Source organism: Saimiri boliviensis, chromosome 1 (genome assembly GCF_048565385.1).
Source record: "Saimiri boliviensis isolate mSaiBol1 chromosome 1, mSaiBol1.pri, whole genome shotgun sequence".
Classification (NCBI taxonomy): domain Eukaryota; kingdom Metazoa; phylum Chordata; class Mammalia; order Primates; family Cebidae; genus Saimiri; species Saimiri boliviensis.
The window spans coordinates 202,077,886-202,083,532 of NC_133449.1; the positions used below are offsets into that span (position 1 = coordinate 202,077,886).

The window sequence follows — 5,647 nt, forward strand, 5'->3', positions numbered from 1 at the left end:
GTTATTCAGTTGGATGTAAGTGGGCTGAGTCTGAAAAGAGAGTCAGCAGAGGTTGGTGGGACAGGAGCTGATCTTATAGGTTGGGGGTGAGTAATGGAAAATTACAGTTTAGAGTGTTTTTTTGTAAACCAGGGGCAGGGGAGTGTCACAGCATCCAGTGTTACAAGGCTGACCTATCACTTGAGGCAGGAAGAGTGGTAGAATGTCATAAGGTCAGTTAATCAGGCCACAGGGTCCCGTGTCACAAGGTCAACTTATCAGTTGCGGCAGGAACAATGGTGGAATGTCGCAAGGATGGATAATCAGGCACTGCAGGAGCTAGCTATTCCTCTCCTTTTGCGATTTTTCTGTTACCTTAGACTTTCTGGCTCTGGGAGGCTATCTAGAGGTGTATGTGTGGGTCACAGGGGTCACCATTGACATGACTGTGGTGTAGTCCATGGTGCAGACCATTTGAAGAACCTTGCAATCTTTACATTTTCCAACAATATATTTAATTTGTGATATTTTCACAAAAAATTAAAATGTAATTGTTTATGAAGTATAGCACTGTGGTTAAGAACATGAAGTCAGGAACCAGACCCTGAATTTGAATCTTGGCTTTGTCGTATATTAGCTATGTGACCTATCAGCAAGTTATTTAATATCTGTATGCTCAGCTTCTTCATGTTTAAAATGGAGACTATCCCATCTACTTCATAGGATTTTTGTGAGAGTCAAATATATGGGTATTATACTTAGCACTTTATATTAAATAAAAACGACATATTTTAATATTATGATATATATAGTACCTAGTATAATACCTGGTACATAATAAGCCCTTTTCAAAATATGATTTATAATTTAGAGTATAATATTTCATTGCCTTTTAAAGATGTTTTTAATATTTATTAATTTGATTCCATCTGTCTCCTAGTGCCTAGAATTAGAGTATTAGTCTTTCAAATGAAAGCAAAATTTTAAGGTTGGAATAGATATTAAAAATATAGAGTAACAATGTGTCTCTTGTCATCATCTTTAAAAATAAGATAAAAGTTTTAAATTATAAACATATTTTTGTATCAGTTAGATTTATGTAGCATTTTCCTTTCATATAAAAAAACAGTTATATTTAAAATATGGATGGACTCATTCTGTATAACCTAGAAATATTTTCTTTCTTGCTTTACATTTTTGTCAAGACTGTGTGTAGAGCGTATAAATGTGTGCTTCTATTTGTCATCGTTTTATGTATTCTGTTACCAAAAAACATTAAAAAGATTTTCTTTTTTTTTTGTTGTTTTTTCGTGAGGGAGTCTTGCTCTGTCACTAGGCTGGCATGCAGTGGCATGATCTCAGCTTGCTGCAACCTCCACCTCCTGGGTTCAAGCAATTCTCTTGCTTCAGCCTCCTGAGTAGGTGGGACTATAGGTGGGTGTTACCACACCCAGCTAATTTTTGTATTTTTAATAGAGACAGGGTTTCACCATGTTGGCCATGATGGTCTTGATCTCTTGACTTTGTGATCCACCTGCCTTAGCCTCCCAAAGTGCTGGGATTACAGGTGTGAGCCACCACACCTGACCAAAAATATTTTCTTAATGGTATAGCCTATTCACTTAAAAATTATTTAACAGTGAAGGGCTGAATCGTAAACTCCTTTAATTTTCTGAGCTTTTAAAGTTTGTTTTTTTTTTTGGTTCTTTTTATTTAAAAAATAACATACATATGGTGATTAAGGGTAGGTATTCATTCATTTATTCAATCAGTATTTGGGTGCTTCAAGGCACTGTTCTAGGCATTAAGGATACATCAGTGAAACATTTATTTAGAGACAGGATCTTGCTCTGTCTCCTAGCTCTCTGCAGCCTCAAACTCCTGGGTTCAAAGGATCCTCCTGTCTCAGTCTTCTGAGTAGCTAGGACTATAGGCATATGCCACCAGGCCTGGCTGATTTTTATGATTTTTTTGTAGAGACAGAGTCTTGCTATGTTGCCTAATCTGATCTTAAACTTCTGGCTTCAAGTGATCCTCCTGCCTCCACCTCCGGAAGCCCTGAGATTATTCATGTGAGCCATTGTATCCAGCCACAATGAAACTTTTAGATCAAACAATAAACTCATAATTGTATCAAATAGATTTTTCTCAATGATAGAGGAACTTCATAGTCTTACTTGTGGATAGCAACCAAGTGTATATTCGGTACATAGAGCTTTTCTTTATCTGTGTCATGCAGTTAAAAAGGTTTTTTTATTGTCTTCTATAAAATATCTTAGTTAATATGCAATGGTCATATCTGAAACATCATCTCTTACAAAAATTACACATAATAGAATTATTTATAGAACTTATTATAAGCCACATTTTTCATTATTTTGGATAACTAGTGGTGCTTTGCTACCTGATTTAAACTAGTTTTATTGGCCAGGTGCGGTGGCTCATGCCTGTAATCCCAGGACTTTGGGAGGCCAAGGTGGGTGGCTCATGAGGTCAAGAGTTCGAGATCAGCCTGGCCAATATGGCGAAACCCTGTCTCTACTAAAAATATGAAAATTAGCTGGGTGTGGTGGCGGGTGCCTGTAATCCCCGCTACTCGGGAGGCTAAGGCAGGAGAATTGTTTGAACCCGGGAGGTGAAGTTTACAGTGAGCCAAGATTGTGCCATTGCACTCCAGCCTGGGCAACAGTGTGATACTCCGTTTCAGAAAAAAAGCAAAACAAAACAAAACAAAAACTAGTTCTGTTTAGGCTATGGATCAACCTCTTTGTTCCAAAACACTAGAATAGGGGAATTTTGTGCCTTTCCCCTTCCTCACAGAGAGTTTGTGTTCCACTAAGTGACATTAAGATCCTGTTCTCAAGCTGTTTTCCTTTCACCTACTGCCTAGTTTTTTGAGGTGGGAATGAAGGTAGGTGAAAGTTAATTGTAGACCAACACAAAGAGCACAATGCAGCATGTGTTTGCAATAATGTTGAATGCATACTATGAAGCAAGTCTGATGACAGGACCTGATCAAGCAGTGTTCTGGAGCCAATGGGTGACCCATCAGATACCACTGGTTATGGGCCACCTTCTTTATTATTTGAAGTTCTATAACATGGAAATCCAGTCACAGGTTAATCTTTACTAAATTTTGTTCTACAGAATTATTTAAAAATATAAGGAAATGATCAGGAATTGCTGTTGTTATAATGTAGGGGATTAAATAGGTTCAAAATGAGTAGATTGTGTATTCCCATTACATAGAACCTTGTGCAAAATGTCTAATTCAAGTAACAAGTTAGTCTAAAGCTAATTCCTCCTCATTGGAGTATTAGATGTTCTTATTTAATTTTCTGACAAAAATATGAATGCTGCAATTTCATTGATCCTTAAGGCCTTATTCCAGAACTTTCTTCATTGAGTTTTAGAAAAAGAGAAATACATTCTTTCTGAAGTTGAGGGTCCTGATTTTCTCAGTGTTAACAATGGGCCCTATTATGCTGCTTCCAACTGAGCAAGGCTAGAAAGAACTTCACAGCTGGCTGGGCACCTGACATGCCCAAGGCAGGTACTCTGACCTGTTCACATAGCCCTGGTTCCTCCTGGGGAGAATAGCAGTTTCCATTCCCTGAAGTGCGTAATTTATTCCAGGCTATGAATAGAATGAGCTTGTTGATTTGGGACTAGTGGCATTCCCCTTGCACAACCTCAGGACATGATTATCCATGCCAGGGTCATGCAGGAGCTTCCCATCTGACCCTGAGCAGTCCTCACCCTGAGCACTTAACAAGAGTGATAAGAGACTATTGGAATGTCACATTCCCTTGAATTTATTTATATTTTTAATAAGGTACTGGCATCCTCTTTTGCTTTTATCTAAGCCTGACTTTCTAGAAACTTGATTACAAAAAGTCTATTAACTCAATGAGTTTTTAGATTAACTATATTAATACATGAATCAGGAAAATCATAGTCCTGTAATGTTTCCTTTTATAACACATGTGTTTTTTGACTTCATAAAGTATGCAGAGCACTGCATTAGGTTCTATCAGTGACACAGAAATAAACAGGAAATAATGGTCCTGCTCCTGAGGCGAGACAAAAACTAGAGACAGAGAAATTTGACAGCAAGTAGAAGGAAACATATTAATAAATAAAATTATGAGTACCGTGGTGTAACCAAATACTTGTGTTTTATTTAAACATGAAGGACAAACAACAGAGAGAGGGTGATTAGGAAAGACTTCTTGTAGATAGCAAATTGTACTAAATCCTGGAGTGCTTAAATAGGGCTCAAAAGAATAAAAGGGTCACTGTCATGAGTTATTTTTGCTAGGTATGGGAAAACTGTTATCTTCATACCTGACATGACTACTTTGTGGTTGCTCAGTAATTTTTGAATTGAATCAATTTTCCCCATAGAGGAAAAAAGACTAAGGCCTCTAACGGAAGAATCAGCCCAAGTACTTCAGATTCTAATGTCCTTCAGGCATATGGATTTGTGACCAGAAGAGAAGAGACATATATTAAAATTAACATATTTGAAACTTGACTATATTTTGTGCTTTAATTATAGAAATGAGTAGGAAAAATAGGAGGGGACATTTATCATTTACTATTGGCCAATTTAAGAAAAAAAAAAAAGAAAAGTTGAGGAAATAGATAAGATAGTGAGATGGAGATTTCTGATGGAATTTCTAAGGTAGAATTAGACAAAGAAGAAAATAGTCAAATTATAACTTAGACTTAAAAAAAAAAGTTCGAGTATTGGCAGGGCACAGTGGCTCAAGCTTATAATTCCAGCACTTTGGGAGGCCGAGGTGGGTAGATCATGAAGTTAGGAGTTCGAGACCAGCCTGTCCAATATGGCGAAGCCCTGTTTCTGCTAAATGATACAAAAATTAGCTGGGTGTGGTGGCACATGGCTGTAGTTCCAGCTACTCAGGAGGCTGAGGCAGGAGAATCGCTTGAACCTGGGAGGCAGAGGTTGCAGTGAGCTGAGATCGTGCCACTGCATTACAGCCTGGGTGACAGAGTGAGCCTCCATCTCCAAAATAAAAAATACAAATAAAAAAAATTGAGTATTGACTTAATTTAGGTACTATGCCAGGTATTTTTCAAAGAGTTTAAAATATCTGGAAAATACTCCATGTTGTTCTAGTCTTAGTGGCCTGGCAGCTATGTAAAGCAAATAATTGCAGCAATTTGAAATGAGTGCCTTTTGCATATATGAATAAAGTGTGGTGAACTAGGCCAGAAAAATAAGGAAATATGTAAAGGGTAGGGGAGGCTCCCCAGAGGAGGTGGCATCTCATTTGAATCTTCATGGGTGAGTTAGGAGTTTTTTTGGGAGAAGGGAATGTAGTAAGGGTGTTCCAGAGAAAACAAGATGTATAAAGATAGAGAGATCAGAAGGACCATTGCCTGTGTGACAAGTTGGATGTGTCCAGAACACAGCATAAGCCTGGAGGTCATAGTGAGAGAGGGGTCTAGAGAGGTAAGTAGAAGCCAGAGCATGAAGGACTATGGATATTATACCAAGAATTTAGAATATTATTTATACTTGATGGGGAAGCATTGAATGACTTATGCTAAAAAACATAATTCGAAACACCTGCATACTATGGACTACAGAGGGAGATCATAAGAAAGACAACCACTCTTCTGGGGAGGTTGTCTTCAG

At 37.8% G+C, this 5,647-nt stretch overlaps 1 protein-coding gene and 1 pseudogene across 1 annotated transcript in view; both read left to right on the forward strand.

Moving 5' to 3' along the window:
* FBXL17 (F-box and leucine rich repeat protein 17) overlaps nucleotides 1-5,647 on the forward strand; it is a 533,735-nt gene that overhangs the window by 252,150 nt on the left and 275,938 nt on the right. The gene's annotated exons all lie outside the window — the stretch shown is intronic.
* LOC104651886 (large ribosomal subunit protein eL34-like) overlaps nucleotides 5,354-5,647 on the forward strand; it is a 40,081-nt pseudogene continuing 39,787 nt past the window's right edge.